This window comes from Aotus nancymaae, unplaced genomic scaffold (genome assembly GCF_030222135.1).
Source record: "Aotus nancymaae isolate 86718 unplaced genomic scaffold, 86718_ANA_hifiasm-v0.15.2.pri h1tg000022l_1, whole genome shotgun sequence".
Classification (NCBI taxonomy): domain Eukaryota; kingdom Metazoa; phylum Chordata; class Mammalia; order Primates; family Aotidae; genus Aotus; species Aotus nancymaae.
In genome coordinates, this window is record NW_026988435.1 from 31,060,868 (window position 1) to 31,083,558 (window position 22,691).

Below are 22,691 nucleotides of genomic sequence, written 5' to 3' on the forward strand. Positions count from 1 at the left end.
TCTTTACAATGTGGCTAGAAATTATTGGATACTTTTCTATCTGCAGATGGGGTCTATAGCCTCTATTCTTAGATCCGGACAGGCTTCGTAACTCTTTCAACCAATAAAGTGTGACACTGTGATTTCCAAGGCTTGGGAGTTAAAGGTCATTCAGCTTCTGTCATTATGTAAGGAATTGGCAAGGTCACTATGTAAGAAGTTCAAACACTTTAAAGCTGGCGTCATGAAAGGGAGCCCACATGGGAAAGCCACATATGGGTGTTATGCTGAAGAGTTCCACATGAGCCCACTCTTCACAGTGTCCCAGCCCAGGCAGTTGACAGGTGAGAGTGGAAAAGCGTCCAGATTATTTCAGGATCCAACTATTTAAGTTGTACTCCACCATTTCGGTCTTTCATACAAGGCCCTAGTCATTGCAGAGCAAAGAATGTCATCCTTGGTCTACCTTATCTGAATTCCTGACATGCATAGTCTGTAAACATATTATAGTTGTTTCTGCTCAACATTTACTCCTGGGGTGAGTAAAAATGGCAGACAGTTATTCAGCCACATTTGAAAAGAAATAAGTTTAATTTCTGATCAGACATTAAAATAACAGGTCAATTTGAATATAAACTTGCTTTAGAAATATCTAACCACATTAAGTTTGTGTATTTCCAATTGTAAGGAGTTCAGATATACAGAATTTGTGTTTAAAATCTTGCAATATCCAGTCTACCAAAGATATTTGTTTTAGGAAAGCCCTTTGAGGGAAAAGACTAAACACATCTTGTTACTCGGGTTTTAGCTCTCATCTCCTTACAGTGCTAGAGACATCTCAGTAAAAACAGAATGCAGGCATAAACATGAATAGTACTGATTATAGATGCACTGTAGCTGAAACTAAAATCAAAATGTCTTGACCTTAAACTATGTGCCTTTGTTTTTTTATGACAACATTTCTTAAAATCCTCAGTCTGAAGACTTAGAAAAAATGTAGCAAAATAATATAATGATTTGTTCCTTAATATTAAGGTGCATATTAAATTAAATTTGATATCTTAGGAGTTCAGCATAATGCCTACTTTGAGATCAATACAACCAAAAAGTTATGGTGAGATTAATTATTAGTGTACCAGGAGATCTCAATATAAGTCAAATAGCTTTTGTTTAGGTCCCAAACTGGCAGTAGCTAAAACATTTTTTATATGTGTCTTCGATACATGGATCCAGGGTTACTGTGTAATTGTCTGAATGGAAAACTTTGCCTGTCACTCAATTATAAGTGTATGTACAGAAGTATTTTGGGGGTTAAAGCACATTATTTGTTTTTAATCATTTAAATATTAAAATAATAACGAACTTCTTATAAGTGGTCTTTACATTTGGGATTATCTAGGTCAAAAAAATCTACCTTTGTTATCTCAATAAAAATTTTAAAAGTCTACATAAGCAGAAATACATACAATAATTTAAGTTAGTCTTTCAATGATGAAGTAATTTATGCACCAATTTTTTTTTTAATTTCTAGACCAAAATATCACATTTTACATAAATTCTGCCTTTGGACAATAAATGTAAGGACAAGAAACACTTGTTCATTTTGAAATATAACAGCCACTTTTAAATACCCTTGAACCAAGAAATAAAATATTTTAACAGTGTGACTAAAGTACTGAATGCAGATGAAAAAGTTTTGCAAAGTGCTCACTACCATACAATATCATGACATTTTGTAAGCAAAGCAATATATTATCTATATTAAATTGAATCTTTTTTTTTTTTTTTGAGACTTGACAGAACTCAGTCTTGTTCTGTCACCCAGGCTGGAGTGCAGTGGCATAATCTCGGCTCACTGCAACCTCCGCCCCCTGGGTTCAAGCAATTCTCCTGCCTCAGCCTCCTGAGTAGCTAGGATTACAGGCGCTCACCACCACACCCGGCTAATTTTTGTATTTTTAATAGAGACCGGATTTCACTATGTTGGTCAGGCTGGTTTTGAACTCCTGATGTGTCGTGATCTGCCCACCTCAGCCTCTCAAAGTTCTAGGATTACAGGCGTGAGCCACCATGACTGGCTATTAAATTGAGTCCTTACCTGCACAGATTTTCCAACATAATTTTCTCTTTAGTAATAAACACATCAAATTATTTCTTTCTTAATTATTGCCAAATAGGTTCGCTCATGTATACACACACACACACACACACACACACACACACACACACACACACATTGAGACAGGGTTTGGCTCTGTCGTCCAGGCTGGAGTGCAGTGGCACGATCTCGGCTCAAGGCAATCCCGCATCCCAGGTACAAGCGATTCTCTTGCCTCAGCCTCCAAAGTAGCTGGAACTTCAGGCGCATGCCACCAGGCCTGCCTACTTTTTTTGTATTTTTAGTAGAGACAGGGTTTCACCGTGTTAGCTAGGATGGTCTCGATCTCCTAACCTCGTGATCCACCCGCCTGAGCCTCCCAAAGTGCTGGGATTATAGGTGTGGGCCACCGCGCCCAGCCTATTTATTCACAATATTTACTTAGTACTTTGTGTATGCCACACGTTTTATTGTGCTACTGTTGAAACAGATAGCATGGACTTTAACTTTGGGGAAATAACTGTCTTATTGGTGATCTCCATCTTCTGGCTGCTTTTCTTATTAAAAGTAGGTGATAGGGAGGAAGGCAGCAAATCACACTGCCATGTGTGTACCTATGCAACAATCTTGCATGTCCTTCACATGTACCCCAAAATCTAAAAGGCAACTAAAAAACAAAAAGAGTTTCCTTAGAGGTTCTCATGACTTTCACTTCTCTCACCCTTACTAATACTTTCCAAATCTCTAACATAAAGCTTTTCCTTTAGTTCTTTATGTATATGCCAAGAGATGTTATTCTGGATGTCCAGCATAAACTTTATCTGAAGGCCCTAAACATTGCCAGCCAATTTGTTCTTACTCCATGAAGACCTATGTTGGTCGCTGGCCCTACTATCCATTAGCCCAGGGTTCTCAACACAGTAGGTTAATATTTAAGCTCATTTTTTTTGTGTCTATCTGTTAGGTTTTGCTTCGAAAAGAGTAATATCCCCCCAATGACATATGAAAAACTGCTCAGCATCACCAATCATCAGAGAATTGCAGATTAAAACCACACTGAGAAACCACCTCACACCTGTCAGGATGGCTATCATCAAAAGGACAAAAGATAAGTGCTGGTGAGGATATGGAGAAAACACATCCCACTGTTGGTGAGAATGTAAATTAGCTTAGCTGTTATGAAAAACACTATGTAAATACCTCAAAGAATTGAAAATAGAACTATCATGATCCAGTAATCCTACTTCTGGGTGTATATCCAAAGGAAATCAAATGAGTATGTTGAAAAGATACCTGCATTCTCACATTCATTGCTGCATTATTCACAATAGCCATTATATGAAATCAACCTGTGTTCATCACAGATGAATGGATAAAGAAAACGTATCTACACAATGGAACACAATTCAATTTTTTTTAAAAAGTAAACTTGTTGTTTGTGACAACATAGATGAACCTGGAGGATATGATGCTAATTGAAATAAGCCAGGGATATGATATCATTTATATGTGGAATCTAAAAAAGGCAAAATCCCAGAAGCAGAGAGTAGAATGGCGGTTACTAGGGTCTGAAGGGAGGGGAAGGGGCAATCAGGGATATATTGGTGAAAGGATACAAAATTTCAGTTAGATGAAAGGAGTAAGTTCAAAAGATCTATTGCAAAACATGAGTGCTATAGTTAATGACAATGGATTGTGTCCTTGAAAATTGCTAAAAGGGTAGATTCTACATAATCACACTGTAAAAATAAGTTTGTGAGGCAATGCAAATATTAATTAGCTCAGTTTTGCCATTTCAAGCAAACACTATACATACATATATGTATATAAAACCATCATATGCACTACAAATATACACAGTTTTTAAAAATACATTTAAAAAAATGATAGTCCCCAAAGATTCTTAAGTTAGATACTGCTACATCCTTGCCACAAGGTTGGAAGGAAAGTGCACTTAAGATCAAGTTCTGCCTCAGACAGAGACAAACAACACGAACTGGTTTGAAATATCTATTCTGCAAGTTTGAACTCACAGAAGAATAAAGTTATAGGTCTTCATTCTCTGTGGGCTCAACCACACCCTTATACTCATTATTCACTAGAGGAACTCTTCCAGTATCATTATTTTCTGCATCAAAGTGTCTAGAAACCCTCCTGAGTCAATGGAGTGAGCACAAGAACTTTAGGGAATACAGTGTCAATGCTGCGGCAACATGTCTCACCAGAGTTTGTTACACTGTTCAAACGAGATTTGAGGATATATCTTATATATTTTAACTAAAGCATATTGCTTGAAAACTCTTCTAAAAGCGTCAATAAGAACCATTTAAATCTTTCTACCCGCCCATCAGTAAAGTATGACTGTAGATATGATAGCTGAGGTTTCATGTGTCTGGGGTTTCTGATATAATACTAATTGATGGTCTTTAAAACTAAATTCCTGATTAGGCAACTGATTACAGGAGCATTTCAATTTAAAATAATAGGACAGATAAGATCACTGTGCCCATGCCAATGTATTTAAAAATAAAGAAGTCACGACCAATTAGTATTTGAGGTGGATCCCACATTACCTAGATTAGGAATTTGATCAGGCAGTCCTGAATATAATTCCTGATTCCACCAGCTATATAAACTTGGGTAAGTCAAGTGGCATCCTGAAATCTCATGTTCTTCATGCATACTGATTCTATTCATTGATATGAGGTGCCTCGTAGGTGTCAGTCATTGTGGTTGGTCTATGGGATATAGCACTTCGCAAAAATCAGTGTCTACCCGCATGGAGGTACAGTTCCTTGGGACAGCTCGAACTTGATCAATGATTAAAAACATAAAATTATACCTTTATGCCTGTGATAAGTGATATAAAGGTAGAAAATTAATGGGACACAAATGAGCAGAATAAGCAAGTCTAATGGGTTAGAGAAAGCATTCTCAGGAAAGTGACATTTGAACCAAAATTTAACCCAAAATTTATTCACATAAACTTTGAATGAGTGGAGCATAAAAAAGAATAGTGTTTTCAACATTCACAGATGAAGGTGAACTATGTGCTAATTTAAGACTAGAGACTTGCGTAGGAATCTGAACATGGATGTAGGGTCTTATTAGGAATTTCAACTTTTATCCTGAATGCCATGGAGAGACATAAAAGAGCTTTGCTAGAGTTGTCATGTAATCAGAGTTTCTCCTTAAAAAGATCACTCAGGTTGCATGAAGGCAACATGCAGCAAGATTGCAAGAATAGATTACAGGAAGCCACTATCATTAGAAAGTACCAGGCAAAAGATGGACATGGGTAAGTCCATCAAAAGGGATTTGTTCTACTCCTCATCCCACTATGGTTTACTTCTACAAGTTTCCAGTGCCAGTCATATATATATAAATAATTAAAGTCTTTGGGTCTTCAGAAGAAAGCACAGTTTTTTTAAAGGCAAAAATATTCTACCTATTGTTTAGATATATGTCACTAAAGCACATAGAAAAAGTAAATTATGTAGAAATAATTTAAAGTTAGAATAAACAACTTGTGACTCTTTAAAAACAGCGACTTGGCTGGGTGCGGTGGCTCATGTCTATAATCGTAGCGCTTTGGGAGGCAGAGGCGAGCAGATTGCCTGGGCTCAGGAGTTTGAGACCAGCCTGGTCAACACAGTGAAACCCTGTCTCTACTCAAAGAGAAAAGAAATTAGCCAGGTGTGGCAACATGCACCTGTAGTCCCAGCTACTCTGGAGGATGAGGCAGAAGAATTGCTTGAACTTGAGAGGCGGTGGTTGCAGTGTTGCAGTGAGCCGATCTCCTGCCACTGCCCTCCAGCCTGGACGACAGAGCAAGATTCTGCAGGAAAAAAAAAAAAAAAAAAAAAAAAAAAACCAACAAACAAAAAAGCAATGATTCAGTGATAACAGAGAGAAATGGACAATAAGTATAAAATTATTAATTAGGTATCTATCTAAAAGGGACTTTAGGTATAATAAAATATATACCTCATGTTTACTATGTTCTAAGTGCTCAGTCCACTATTCTTTTCAATAAGAGAAAGTTTGGATTTTGATTATTTGTTTACTGTGTAACTCCTAGGACTCATTATAAAATCTCAGAGACTTTATCATGTTTAATATAAATAAAAGTATATTTTAATGACTTTTTTTAACTTAGTTATTTAATTTCCATCTTCTACCAAAAAAATACAGATACATGAAAATGAAGGGGACAACTTCATGCCGCATGTTACCAGCTTATAAGCACTTGGAAAGGCTTGCTTTACTTACACTGTCTTTATCATGAAACAAAAACAAATGAGTCAGTTATGTCCCTTTCAACACACTATAAATCTTTGATGTCTATACAATGCCACATGAAAATACAAGAAGCTCTACTGTCAGAGTCTAACCACCGAATGAACTTGACAGTCAGGAAATACAGAAAGCAAACTTGGGAAGTACAACACAGGCAATCTGTATCTGGGATGATACAGTGTTTGGGAAAAGATAACATATGGCTCGTGCGGTCTTTGAGGATGATGTCACTGTGTATATACCCTGCCAACATCTCTGATATAAACTTAGGGGTCGAGGAATTGTACTAGAGGACTAAGGCAAATAAATATGTTGGGCTAACCAAAGGGAATGAAATATAGGTTTAGAATTTCCTAGTTATGAGTTAACATGCTTCTCCAGAAGATAAGCTAGAAAAAAAAATCTGGGTTTAGAGTATCGAGTCCAAGACACTGAGAACACACAGGCTCATAATAGTACAGACATGAAAGAAGAGAAGCAATGAATTATCATAGTCAGTAAAATTTATATGCAGCCAAATATAGAACCCGATTTTTTCCTCCTTTCTAGGAGAAATTACATCCCTCGAAATGTAGTCATCTATACAAGAAAGAATAGATGCAATTAATTCTCTATATTCACAATAAATAGTGAGAACACACAGATTTAAACTTATAAATAATTCAAATTGTAGTTTGTTTTAGCAACAGTATGTAACATTTGGGCAACCAAAGACAATCAGACAGAGACTGACGTTGCCTATAACCTGAGCAATTCCTCCATAACTATCATTTTTGGTTTTATTTTTTCCACTCCATTTTAAAGATGTCCTTGTAAATTAAATTGTGATACTACTTTAAAATATTAAAGAACAAAGACAGTGAGTTAGAGTAACCATCTTGTATGCTTCAACTTCTTGATCACCTGGAAGTGATTCTGGAATACAGATTTCCCCCAGGGGTCAGTCTAAGACACAAACGCAAAAGCTATCTATACGAAAAAAATACACTCTTTAATGAGAAGAACAGAGAACTCTTCTAATTTTTATTTCTGCTACTCAGATAGCTCAAGCCTGATTAACCATGAGGCAATATAACATTGTGGTTGAAGCAAAGCTGAATCTAAATCCCAGCTCTGTTTTTATTGGCTGTTTCAACTTGCACAAGTTAACGTCCCCATCTTTAAAGTATGAGGAATAGCAGTCCTTACCTCATGGAAATGGTTAAGGATTAAGTGAACTAATATTTAAAAGGTTGAGAATAGTGTTTGGCTCATAGTAAGTACTATGTAAGTATTTATTTTAATTTTAAAACTTGAGAGCATTTCCTCTGAGGGAGCTATTTCATATTTTAAGATAATTAATTTTCTGTGTCAACTTAGCTAGACTACGTTGCTCAGTTTTTTGATCAAGTACCATTGTAGATGTTGTGAACGTGTTTTTAAATATGTTATTTAATATTTAAATTAGTAGACTTTGAGTAAATAATATTACCCTACAAGATGGGGATGGGCTTCATCCAATCAGTTGAAATACTTAAGAGCAAAGACAGGTATCTGAAGAGGTAATTTTCTTACAACATTTAAAAATATTTTCTTTTTTCTGTTCTTTTTTTTCTGTTATCTCTTGTTAGATCTTCTGTTAAATAACAGAAGGAGATTTCTAGAATCTCCAGAAGTTAATCTTTATACATACCTTATTAGTAGACATTTGAAAAACTACAGTTCAACAATCTAGAAAGATAAACTGATATTTCTCAAACTTTTTAGATTGGTATTTCTAGAACTCCTACTTACTGAAATGATAATATCTGTTTTTCTTTTCATGTCTTACTGCTTTATGTCTCAGTTCTAAATTCTGAGATATTTCCATGTCTTTATTTCCAATGCCCTCAGTTTAATTTTTGTTTAAGCAGTAATATGGTTTGGCTGTGTCCCCATCTCATCCTGAATTGTAGCTCCTATAATTCCCAGGTATCATGGGAGGGACCTGGTGGGAGGTAATGAGGTAGTTGAATCACGGAGGCAGGTTTTTCCCGTGCTGTTCTCCTGATAGTGAATAAGTCTCAGGTGACCTAATGGTTGATAAAGGGGAGTTCCCCTGCACATGCTCTCTCTTTCCAGCTGCCATAAGACCTGTCTTGCTTCTCCTTTGCTTTTTGCCATGATTGCGAGGCTTCCACAGCCATGTGGAACAGTGTGTCAATTAAACCTCTTAGCTTTATAAATTACTCAGTTCTGGGTATGTCTTTATTAGCAACATGATAACAGACTAATATGAGCAGTCATTTTTTTTTTTTAATGTTCAAGTTCCTTCATACTCTCTGATAGTTCACTTTTCATATTCTGATCTTATGTTTTGGCTTAAATGTAGAGGGTTCAGCTCATGTTTACCCAGAACCTCAACATGCAAACTTATTTGGAAATATGATCTTTACAAATGCAGTTAAGATGAAGTCACACTGGATACAATGGGCCATAAATCCAATTTAATAAATGGTGTTGGGAAACAGCCTAGTCATATGCAGAAAGCAGAAACAGGACCCCTTCCTTACACCTTAGACAAAAATTAACTCTAGATGGATTAAAGATTTAAACAGAAGACCTAACACCATAAAAACCCTAGAAGAAAACCTAGGCAAAACCATTCAGGACATAGGCATAGGCAAGGACTTCATGACTAAAACACCAAAAGCAATGGCAACAAAAGCCAAAATAGACAAATGGGATCTAATTAAACTAAAGAGCTTCTGTACAGCAAAATAAATTATTATTAGAATGGACCAGCAACCAATAGAATGGGAAAAATTTTTGCAATCTACCCATCTGACAAAAGACTAATATCCAGAATCTAAAAAGAACTTAAACAAATTTACAAGAAAAACAAACAACCCCATCAAAAAGTGGGCAAAGGATATGAACAGATACTTCTCAAAAGAAGACATTTATGCAGCCAACAAATGTGAAAAAATGCTCATTATCTCTGGTCATTAGAGAATGCAAATCAAACCACATTGAGATACCATCTCACGCCAGTTAGAATGGCAATCATGAAAAAAAATCGAGAGAAAGCAGATGCTAAAGAGGATGTGGAGAAATAGGAACATTTTTACAGTGTTGGTGGGAGTGTAAATTAGTTCAACCATTGTGGAAGACAGTGTGGTGATTCCTCAAGGATCTAGAAATAGAAATACTGTTTGACCCAGTAATCCCATTGCTGATTATATACCTAAAGGATTATAAACCCTTCTATTATAAAGACACATGCATGTGTATGTTTATTGCTGCACTGTTTACAATAGCAAAGACTTGGAACCAACCCAAATGCCCATTAATGTTAGACTGGATAAAGAAAATGTGGCACATACACACCATGGAATACTATGCAGCTATAAAAAAGATGAGTTTATATATTTTGCAGGGACAAGGATAAAGCTGGAAACCATCATTCTCAGCAAACTGACACAACAACAGAAAACCAAACACCGCATGTTCTCACTCATAAGTTGGTGTTAAACAATGAGAACACATGGACACAGAGAGGGGAACATCATACACAGGGGCCTGTCCTGTCAAAGAGGCCCCAGTGGATGCACTGAGCAAGGATGCACTGAGAAGGAAGAAAATTTTGAGGAGGAAAAAATTAGAAAATGATATCAGAGAGGTCACAGGAAACTAGATTTTGTAGAGCTCTCAGCCTGTAGTAAATAATCCAGCTTCTGATATAAGTGAAATGTGAAATTGATATTGAGTTTTGGAAGAACATTCTTTAAGTATCTGTACAGTTCACTCCTCTGTCTCTCACTAGTTTTATGATCAACTAATTTAACCTATTGAGGCCTCAGATTCTTGCAAAATGGGAACAATAAGAGTACTTCCCTCAGAGTGTTGCTGGAAAGATTATCTGTGATGATGACTGTCCATACTGCTTGTTTTTGATATTATTATTATGGTTTAGGATCTTAAATGCCAAGATGAAGTGAAGTCTGGGGGGTATGCAATTAGTTTGAGAGGCAAATAGGAAATATTTTATTTTATTATGTTAGCAGAAAGGCATTATGCAAAAGTAGCATAAAACCAGAGCTATTAGACTTCTCTCCTCCTTCCCTTACAAGGGAAGGCAAGTAACAATATACTGAATATAACTTTGCTCAACAAATATTTGAAACCATAGGTGGTTTTCTTTGTTTTGAACATAGGTAATTCTCTATACAAAAGAGGTTTGAGAGAAAAGAATGAGAGATCTCTTCCTTTTACAGAGAAAGTATTTACATAATCTTATACATGATCTAATGCCAAAAATGCCAGAAGCTTACAGGATAAGAGGAATTATTACAATGAATACACTTCATTGTGTTTATAAACTTAGTTTGTATTTCTCATTATTGCACCCCATCTATAACCATATTTGTAGTAAAACTAGATGATCTGTAAAATGTTGTATATGTAAATAAGTATATAACCTGTTGAAAATATCCAAGAACATTTTATAGCCATTTATCCTCTGCATTCTGGGCTGATAACTCTTAACCATATGTAGTATCTGTAGTGTGAAATACTACCAATGTTAAAGGCAGTTAAAATAGCAACCATGCTCATTTCTTCCTAAATTTCTTTGCTTTGGACACTTTCAGGCTGCCGCTGAACTGCACAGAGAGATTTTTCTGGATCAAATAGTCAGAAAGTTCAATAACTTTTTTGAACATGGAAAAGTTAAGGTTGATATGTGAACATATTTATTCACGTTGCTGTATTCCATGTGAAAGTAGCCAGCTCCAAGGAAATCATCTGCCTTCTGGAACCTCTTTCTACAAAACAAAATTGAATACAATGCTTTGTTTTTTCCAATTTGCTTTAACAAAGTCATTGGAAATCTAGAAAGTAGGTAGTGATACATTTCCTTGGAAATTTATTTATAAATCTTTGAAAAATTTATAATACAATATGTTTAATGATAAAAGGAAACTATAGACTCCAAACTTTCCTCTGCCTTTCACATAATAAAAGTTTGAATCTACTGAATATATATTTATTTCTCTTTTCTATAGTCTGAAAATTTTCAGAACTCAACAAAAGTCAGAATTTTTCTGTAGTTTTCCTAATTACACGTGGTTTACTTGTGGATGTGGTTTACCTATAGAAAGGTAATTTCAGAATAATTCATGAAAAACATTAGCATCCTTTACAAATGCAGAGAATGATCACAGAACATTTTCATAACATCCAATAAGATCTGGCCCTCCTTTTCAATTTGTAAATAGCTAGAGGATGAAGCCCCTTTCACAAGCCACTTTCACGAAGTTGTGTTGTTTTCAGTAGGTTATCCTTTAATCACTAACTGAGGAGAAGAATCTGGGGCTAAAATATAGTTCAGTTCCATATGGTATCTGCATTCCTTGGGCATGATGCAAATATATTTATTGAGGAAGTTAACAGTCACTACAAAACAGGCCAAGTCCAAAATTTGGAGATTATTTGAAGTATAATTTGTACTAAAGAAAAAAGAAATGAGAAAAAAATCAGAGTCAGGATATAAAATAAATTTCTTACAGTAGATCCTTTTCACATCTAAACTAAGTGAAAGAGCCAGGCATAGCGGCTCACTTCTGTAATCCCAGCACTTTGGAAGGCTGAGGCAGGTAGATCACAAGGTCAGGAGTTGGAGACCAGCCTGGCCAACATGATGAAACGCTGTCTTTACTGAAAATACAAAAAATTAGCCAGGTGTGGTGGCACACACTTGTAGTCCAAGCTACTTGGGAGGCTGAGGCAGGAGAATAGCTTGAACCTGGGAGACGGGGAGGCTGCAGTGAGTGGAGGTCTTGCTACTGCACTCCAGCCTGTTGACAGAGTGAGACTCTATCTCAGAAAAAAAAAAAAGAAAAGATGTGAAAGCCACTGCTGTGGTGTAAATTACACTATTAACTTCCTGATTTTGCATTTCTATTTTTTGTGTGAAGAATTGAGTTGTTTTTATAATTTTAGCTATTCCTGTTACAGAAATTATGTATGTACCTCTGTCTTTTCCATGAATAGTTAACCTATGAGCTCATCAAGATCCTTCTATCTTATCTCAAAGCTGACATGGGTTGAAGTGGACATCTACCTTCTCACTGCAATAATTCCCCCATATCTATCTGATCTATTTTTGCTACCATCCTGAGTTTTTCCGATTCAAGAATGTTTAATAATTACATTATTTATCTTTTTGCCATCAACTATCTCTTCTTCAGGAAAACACTATATTACTTCAGGCATGTTCTCTATCATGACTAAATTTATTAGTTTCTATCTTTTAGGGCTACACAATCTGTGTGTTCTTTGAACATTTTAAAGCACAGAATGAACATGTAGTAGACTGATTAGGAACACACAAACTTCACAAGTGTAACTAGGTTTGAATCCCATCCATACCACTTAACAGCTATGTGAATGATAGAAAGATAATTAACTTTTGTGTACCTCATTTTCTCTGTAAAATGGGTCAATAGCAGTAAACTTTATGAGTATAAAGAACAAATGAGTTAATTTATGTAGAGCAATTAGTGTAGGGCCTGGTAAATGGTAATAACTTGCAGATTTTAAGTATTATTAGAATTTATTTTGGCAATATTTTTTCCCTTGAGGGAGTCATCCAAAGTATGTTTCTAGTAATAAAGGAATGCATTGTGATGACTTAGTTTGCCCATATTAAACATTTGCCAAGAAAACATCTGGAGATGAGCTGGAATCTCAATAAAAGAAGTTGGTGGACAGCAAACAGTAGAAAAAAATCCATTCATGTACAAACAAAACATCATCCATCAAGAAAAAATACATGATGATTATTAAAAGCAAAATAAACCAATAATTTTAGCCTGAAAATTAAAAGAAAGAAATGAGAAAGAAAAGAAGAAAGGAAGGAAAGAAGGAAGAAAAGAAACCAATCAGGCAAGTGGGAAGTTGAAAATATAAAGAGAGCTACTCTGCTTTTGAACTGGAAGATTTCACATTAAAAAAACACAATATAGACAATATAATTCAAAATTAAATTATTTTAAAATATGAAGCTCATATGAAATAATTAAAAGATGAATAACTTGATAATTATTTTAAGTAAAACTTAATAGTTGCTATAGTATGATTTTACATCATAAATGTTATTTGAATGGCAAGACTAAATATAAAAGCATATTTTAAAGTTACAACAATGAAAACTGTGTCACTGAATCATTGACTGATATTGAAATAGAGTAGCCATAAAATTGATTATCACCAACATAAAAACTTCAAATAAGAGTTTTATTTTAATAAATGATGCAGTAAAATTGATCAGGTAGGCAAAAATTTTAGCGTTTTCCTCTGTAGCAAATAAATTGTTAAGAATAACAATTCAAAATAAAATAGCAAAGAATTGTTTGGATTAAAAGCAAATGTTGCTAAGTATTTATTTGAGATAAGGAGACATTTATCTGTCTAAAGGTCATTCCAACAGATGAAAAGAAGTACCTTTCTGATCTGAATAGTCAGAAGACCAGGACAGGAGCATAACAGGGAGGTAGATTGCTTTTCTGGTGATCTGAAGGACAACTGAGATATCTTTCTACTTTCTTCCTGATGAGACCTCAGTGCATTACACTGAGAGCTTTCCCAGATGCTTCTGTCAAAATTGGGACTTCTGCTCACCATTGAGGTATTGCATATAACCACTGGCATTAGCTGAGGCCAGTTTTTATCCATGGGCACCTGCTACTGGCCTGAAGGCAGAACTATTTAATCCAGTGAAAAAAATACTGAGAAAGAAATAAAAGTGTGCATGCCACTGGGAAACAAGATATGCTTCATGGGATCTCTACCATTTCGGCCTTATGGGAGACAGGGAACTTACTCATACATCCAGCACACTGTTACAACCAGCATCTAAAAAAGCCATCATACAAATATTCTCTATAAGCAAGAAACTGATACAGAGCCTTGGCCACTGAAAGCATCCATAGTCAAAGCTAGGTGACCATAAACTACACACATTAAAGTCACATCATTGAGGGGAAAAAGTTTAAAATAACCCAGTCAAATCAAAAATAAATTCAGAAATAAGAAGAAGAAATAATGTACCCAAGTGAGAAGGAACCAGAAAAAAGTAATTCAGGCAATATTTAAAAAGGCTTCTATAACATACCCAAAATATCACATTAGTATTCCAGCAGTGGATCCAAACCAAAATGAAATTTTTGAAATGCAAGAAAAAGAATTCAAAATGTTGATTATTAAATTGCTCAGTGAGGTCCATTAAAAAGTTGAAAACCAACATAATGATTTCAAAAGAAGCAATTCAGGGTATTAATGAAAAATTTTTAAAGAGGTATATATTTTAAAGAAAACCAAAAAGAACTTCTGGAAATAAAAAGCATATTTAGAAAACTACAACATTCAGTGGAAATTTTTAACAATAGATTAGACCAAGCAGAAGAAAGAATTTCAGAGCTTGAAGACAAAGCTTTTGAATTAGCCCAAGCAGACAAAAATGAGAAAAAGAATAAAAAGAAATTAATAAAGTTTCTAAAAAATATATAAGATTATGTAAAACATCCAAATATAAGAACCATAGGTTTTCCTTAAGGAGAAGAAACAGCAAAAAGTTTTAGAAATTGTAATTGAAGGAATAAATGAGAAAAACTTCCCTAGTCTTGGTAGAAGTTTAGACATCCAAATATAAGAAGTTTAAAGAACTCCTGGGCGATTTATTGCACAACAAAGACATCATCAAGGCATATAGTCGTTGGGCTATCTACAGTTGATGTGAAATAAAGAATTTTAAGAGCAGTGAGAAAAAGCATCAGATGCCTTACAAAGGAAAATCAATCAGACTAACAGTAGACTTCTCAGTAGAAACTGTACAAGCCAGAATAGATTGAGGTCCTGTCTTTAGACAGGACAAAATACCTCTCAGCCAAGAATTTGTATACAGGAAAACTAAGTTTCATTATTAAGGGAGAAATAAAATATTTCTTAGACAAGCAAGTCCTGATGGAGTGTGTCTCCAAGAGAGCAATCATATAAGAAATGCTACAAGGAGTTCTAAATAGTTAAACAAAAGATTGATATTCTCAAGTACAGAAACAACTGAAAGTATAGAACTCACAGGGCTTATAAAATAGTAACACAATGAAGAAAACAAAGCAAATACGTAACACACAAAGTGATGACAGAAACAGTATCTCACATATCAATATTAAATTGAATATAAATAGTCTAAATGCCCCACTTAATAGATATAGATTGGCAAAATGGATTAAAAAAACATAAGCCAATGTCTTCTATCTTCAAGAGACATATCTAACTCATAATGATTCTTACAGATTCAAGATACATGGGTGGAAAAAGTATTTCATGCAAATGGAAACAAAAAAATGAGCAGGGGTAGCTATCCTTATATCAGATAAAACAGACTGTATAGGAGCAACAGAAAAAAAGACAAAGCAGGTAATAATATAATGCTAAGGGGAACAATTCAACCAGAAAACATAACAATCCTAAATACATGTGCACCTAATTCCAGAGCTCCCAAATTCATAAAACAAATACTAATAGACCTAGAAAAAGAATTAGACAGCAACACAATAATAGTAGGGAATTTCAACACTCTACTGAGAGCACTAAACAGATTATTGAGGAAGAGAATCAATAAAGAAACACTAGATTTAAACTAAATTCTAGAACAAATGGATGTAACAGACATTTATAGAACTTTGTACTCCTAAACAAGAATATGCATTCTTTTCATCAGCACATGGGACATTTTCCAAGGTAGACCATATGATAGGCCACAGAACAAGTCTCAATAAATTTAAATAAATCAAAATCATATAAAGTGTCTTCTCAGACCACAGCAGAATAAAACCAGAAATCAATTCCAAGAGGAACCTTCAAAACTATACAAATACATGGAAATTAGCAATCTGCTCCTGAATGATCTCTTAGTCAACAATGAAATCAAGACGGAAACTAAAAAATGTTTCAAAATGAGTTACAGTGACAAAAGTTATCAAAACTTCTGGGATACAGCAAAAGCAGTGCTAAAAGGAAAGTTTATAGTGTTAAACATCTACATCAAAATGGCAGATCACAAATTGGCAACCAAATGTCACCTCTCAAGGAACTAGAGAAATAATAACAATGCAACCTCAAAACAAGCATTTGAAAATAAACAACAAAGATCAGAGCAAAATTAAATGAAACTGAAACCCAAAAAGCAACACAAAGGATCAATGAAATGAAAAGTTGGTTATTTGAAAAGTTAAAAAAATAAAATAATAGATCATTAGCTGAATTTACCAGAAAAAGAAGACAGAAGCTTCAGATCTCAAACAGAAATGAAAATGCAGACATTACAACTGATAACATAAAATATAAAAGACTATTTGAGACTGCTATTTTCTTTAGTAGTCTCTTACTCTGTTGCTCAGGCTGGAATGCAGTGATGCAATCACAGCTCATTGCAGCCTCGACCTCCTGGACTCAAGCAACCCTCCCACCTCACCATCCCGAGTAGCTGGGACTAGAGACATGTGCCACCACATCTGGCTAATTTTTTAATCTTTTTATTTTTGATAAAGATGGAGTCTCCCTATGTTGTCCAGGCCTGTGTCGAACTCCTGGGTTCAAGTGATTCTCCTGCTTTGGCCTCCCGAAGTGCTGGGATTACAGATGTGAGCCACCTCGCCCAACTGAGACTACAATGAACACCTCTATGCACACAAACTAGAAAATCTAGAGAAAATGGATAACTTCCTGGAAACATACAACCCCCTAAACTTGGATCAGGAAGAGACAGAAATCTTGAACAGACCAATTACAAGCAGTGAGATTTAATCAATCATAAAAAGTCTCCCCACAAAATAAAGTCCAGGACCAGAGAGATTCAAGTTGAATTGAGCCCGACACTCACAGAAGAATTGGTATCAATTATACTAAAACTATTTCAAATGACCGAGAATGAGGAAATTCTCATTAACCCATTATATGAAGCCACTATCACACTGATACCAAAGCAGAAAAGGAGATAACAGCAACAACATCATCATCAAGAAACTACAGACCAATATCCATAATGAACACAGAGGCAAAAATACTCAACAAAATACTAGTAAACCAAACCCAACTGTACATCAAACAGATAATTTACTATCACTAAGTGAGTTTCATATTTGGCATGGTTAAATATACACAAGTCAATACAAGTGATTCACCACATAAATAGAATTAAACACAAAAAAGCGATTATCTCAATAGACACAGGAAAATCATTTGATAAAATCTGGCATCCCATCCCCTTATTGTAAAAATCCTCAACAGACTAGGAATAGAAGAAACATACCTCAAAATAATAAGAGCCATCAATGACAAATCCACAGCCAACATTATATTGAAGGGTAAAGTTGAAAACATTCCCACTAAAAACTAGAACAAGACAAGGATGTCCATTTTCACCATTTCTATTTAACATTGTACTGGAAGTTCTAGGCAGAACAATCTGGCATAATAAATAAACAATGCACATACAAATTGGAGAAGATGAGTCAAAGAATCTCTGTTTGTGAATGCTATAATCATATACCTAGGAAACCCTAAAGATTCTCCATAAGACTCCCGAATTTAATAAATGAATTCAGTAAAATCTCAAGTTAAAAAAATCATGTACATAGATCAGTAGCACTGCTATACAGCAATAATAACCAAGCATAGTTAAATCAAGAACTCAATCCTTTTTAAAATATTTACAAACAAAATCAAATACTTAGGAATACACTTAACCAAAGAGGTGAATGATTTCTATAAGGAGAATGACAAAATACTGATAAAATAAATTATAGATGACACATACAAATGGAAAACCATCCCATGCTCTTGATTGTAAGGATAAATATTGTAAAAATGACCATATTGCCCAAAGCAAGCTAAAGATTCAATACAATTCCTTTCAAAATACCAATGTTACTTTTCCACAAAATTAAAAAGACGATCCTGAAATTTATATGGAATTGAAAAGAGCCCAAATAACAAAAGCAATCCTAAGCAAGAAGGACAAATCTGGAGGGATCACATTACCCAATTTTAAATTATACTACTAGGCCCTAGTAACCAAAACAGCATGATAATGGTGTAAAAGTAGACATAAAGACCAATGGAAAGGAGCAGAAAAGAGAACCCAGAAATAAAGCCAAATACCTACAACCAAAGAAGACAAAATCTCCAACAAAGAAGACAAAAACACACAGGTGAAAGGACACCCTATTCAATTAAGTGCTGTAAAAATTGGATACTCACATGCAGAAGAATAAAACTAGATTCCTATCTCTCACCATATATAGAAATTAACTCAGGATGAATTTAAGACTTCAACCCAAGACCTGAAACCTCAAAAATTCTAGAAAAAAACGTAAGAAAAACTCTTCTGTATAGTGGCCTTGGCAAAAATGTATGACTAAGATCCCAAAAGGAAATACAATGAAAACAAAAATAAATAAATGGGACCGGACTAAACTAAAAAGATTTTGCACAACAAAATAAATAATCAACAGAGTAAACAACCTACAGAATGGGAGAAAGTATTTGCAAACCATACATTTGGCAAAGGGGTAATCTCTAGAATCTACAATGAAGAACAAATCAGCCAGGAGAAAACAAATAATCCCATTAAAAAGGAACAAACAATATAAAAAGATATTTCTCAAACAAAGGATATACAGATGACCAAGAAACAGGAAAAAAATGCTTAATATCACTAATCATCAGAGAAATGTACATTAATACCACAATGAGATTGTTCTTTATCTTAGCCATTATTAAAAAGTCAAAAAGCAATAGATATCGTTTGATATGAAAGGGAATGCTTTATGCACTGCCAATGCGAATGCAAATTACAGCTTCTATGGAATATAGTATGGAGGTTTCTTAAAGAACTGAAAGTAGACCTAACATTTGATCCAGCAATCTCATTACTGGGTATCTATTCAAAGGAAAATAATCATATCAAAAAGATACTGTACACATATGTTTATCAGGGCACAATTTACAGGTGCAAAAATATAGAATTAATTTAAGTGTCCATCAGCCGATGATGGAATAAAGAAAATGTGGCGTATGTGTGTGTATGTACCATAGAGCGGGGTCGGAAGCAGAGGGGGCGGAGCGCAGGCGCTGGGGGCGGGGCTTCAGCCGTAGGTCGGTCGGGGTCTGTGCCCAGAGACAGGAGGCTGAGCTGGGCCCAGGTCCTGACAGTACTGTCCATCTGCCTGAGCGCCGTGGCTACAGCCACGGGGGCTGAGGTGAAAAGGAAGCTGCAGATCGGGGTCAAGAAGCGGGTGGACCACTGTCCCACTAAATCTCGTAAAGGGGATGTCCTGCACATGCACTACGCGGGGAAGCTGGAAGATGGGACGGAGTTTGACAGGAGCCTACCCCTGAGCCAGCCCTTTGTCTTCTTCCTTGGCACAGGCCAGGTCATCAAGGGCTGGGACCAGAGGCTGCTAGGGATGTGTGAGGGGGAAAGCGCAAGCTGGTGATCCCATCCGAGCTGGGGTATGGAGAGCTGGGAGCTCCTCCAAAGATTCCAGGCGGTGCAATCCTGGTGTTCGAGGTGGAGCTGCTCAAAATCGAGCGACGATCTGAGCTGTAGCCAGACTGGGGAGGGGCGGGGGAGAGGCCCTCATCTAGGGACCAGACTGTTTAAAAAAAAAAAAAAAAACTTAGAAGACCCTCCCCCCAAAATATATGATTTTCCCATTTGTCTTTAATAAGACCTTATTTAGTTAGCACAAACAAACCAAAGACAAAGATTGCAAGCTAACAAAATGACCATGTATTAAACTGAGTTTCCCATTCTTTACTTTTTAACTATATTTTCTTTATATGGGATAATAACCAGTTCATGTAGAAAATAAGTTATTGACACACTTTTTAAAGTAACAGCCTGCATAGCTTCAGCATCATGAAACGAGTATAACAGTTTTAAGTTGCACGCTTGAGAGAGCCTAGCATTCAATCCGAGAGCTTGGCACTCGCCGCGTGTTTAGGGCGTGCGTGACGATGTATCTCTTGCATCTGTCTGAGGCGGTCCTTCTGCCACATTGGGTTTGGAGGCATAGGATATCTCTGTGTGCCGTGCAAGTACCGGTATGGGATCCTCACGTGACAAGCAGTGGCTCTACAACGAGGTTGTGGCATAGTAGGAAGCAGCATCCACCTCTTCCGTTCCGCACAGTATCGGTAGGCTTCTTTCCGATACTGTTTATCAATATCATCACTGTTTTTCCAGCCTCCAGTAATGAAGACATCATCTTTGTAATAGCAAATGGCTGCTCCTTCAATGCTTAGGACTTCCGGAGGCAAGCTTTCAAGGATCTCATCAGACACTTGGCTGGCAATTTTTCTTACTGCCTCTTCGTTTTCTAAACAATAACTCTTGGGACAACATGATGCTGTCTGATAAAAGTTTGAATTGACCACAGACATTTAGAAAAAGCAGTAATTGTCAATAAGTGGCAAAGATTGCATATCTTGCCACTGTCGAGTCTTTGTGTCATAGCAAGTAATTACAGCCTTTAGTCCATCTTCAGTGTCCCGGTCCACAGGAGTGCGGGCGGCAATGTATACAAACCGGTCTTCAATGCCTAGTGCTTTGACATCTCGAAGAGTCTTTGGTGCTGATTCCAAGTTGTGCCATTTATCAAGCTCAGGATTATAAACAGTCACATCTTTAAAACCAGGACTAAAGTTGCCATGTCCTCCAATGCTACAGAGCTTCCCTTTGGCTTCTGTCAGCCTAAAAAAATGCTTTCTTGTCATCGGACTACAAACATGTTCCCAAGTATTCAAATTCAGGTTATACTTTTCTAAAGTTTTAGCAAACCCTGGCTCCATTGATCCTGCAACATACACGTAGGATTCTGTTATTGCAACAGCATGTCCATCGAGATGATTTTGAATATGTGGCAGTTTTACCCATCTGTCCTCATCCACAAAATATCCCACACATTCACTTAAATAGTCCCCTCCTTCTGACACACCTCCAATAACCATGATCACATTCATGTTTTGCCCATAACGAGGCAGTAGTGAGACATGAGAAGTGGGGTGCTGGAATATGCACTCCATGTTTTTTTTCTTGCTTAAAAACTTACATATAATTTCATAATAAACAAGTTTTCACTATAATTTAGGGCATATTAGTCCTCCAACGGACATTTTATGCATACAGAAACTCAAATGTGTTTAACTGAAATGCAAGAAGAAAGTTGATAAAATTCTTATGAACAGAGTAATTAGAATCAATATCTGTTTCACATTAAAAAATAACTCTACAATCCATCTTGGAAACTTTTGAAATAAACTTAAGTGCAATATACTAAAAAAAAAGTTAACCCCACAATAAAATTAAAATTGGTTTTAATAAAAGTTTTGGAGTCAAATGATTATAAACTATAAACATTCCTCCTCTCCAGCAAATATACAAAAAGCTTCCCCTACTCCAGTTTGATGCTGTAAAATCATACATGCATCCCAAACTCGTACGTAATTGAAATTTCTTTTCGTAGTGTCACCCATTACTTTAACATATCAGAGAAATTTACGTAACAGCTGAGGAAACAGAAATAAGACATAAGAGGTGCTTCAATACCACCATATTATCTACTGAGACCACAGTGTGGGCAACAGAGTGCAGATTCATTTAAAAATATTTTAAATATCTTACATAGCAAATTATAAGAATATTGCCATAAAATTCATCATAACCCTGAAGTTTAAGAATGATTTTCTAGACAAGTTCTAAGCATGCCTACCTAATATTTACGCCCCACTTTCTACTTGCAAACGAAAGCTATTTATTTAGTTAAGTAATTCCTTTTTTTATTTCCCTTTCTCATCTTCTTTTGCAAGCATGCCATTTGAACATACTTGTGGCCAATGAGATGTTATCAAATCTGGTTGAGCATTTGCATGGATAGGTTGTTCTCTTTCAATGAAATCGAATAGATTTTCTGGGACCGCTCTTCCTTGTCTGTTCTTTTTCTGAATAATGACATGTTCTCCAAAGCTCTCGTAGCTACCTTCAAACACTTAGATAAAAGCATGAGGGTGAAATCATTAAAATAAGTTAAAAATGGTATAGTAAAAAGATGACCAACGATCCTTTATCCCATGTTTAAGAAATGATCTGCTTCATCTACTGCCATCTCTCAACTTACTCACTTGAAGAAAAAAAATACTTCAGTCATTCTTAGTTTTATTTTCTGTTTAATTGCAGCTGACAGCACTCTTACCTGATTGAAAATATGTATCATGAACAAATGCTATTCTC

The 22,691-nt window shown here is 35.7% G+C and overlaps 2 pseudogenes; one reads left to right on the forward strand and one right to left on the reverse strand.

Annotated features, from left to right (window-relative positions):
• Window positions 1-223: 223 nt before the first annotated feature.
• On the forward strand, window positions 224-20,009 carry LOC105704623 (peptidyl-prolyl cis-trans isomerase FKBP2-like; annotated as a pseudogene).
• A 355-nt stretch (window positions 20,010-20,364) lies between these two features.
• Window positions 20,365-21,487, reverse strand: LOC105704622 (kelch-like protein 11; annotated as a pseudogene).
• Between the last annotated feature and the right edge of the window lie 1,204 nt (window positions 21,488-22,691).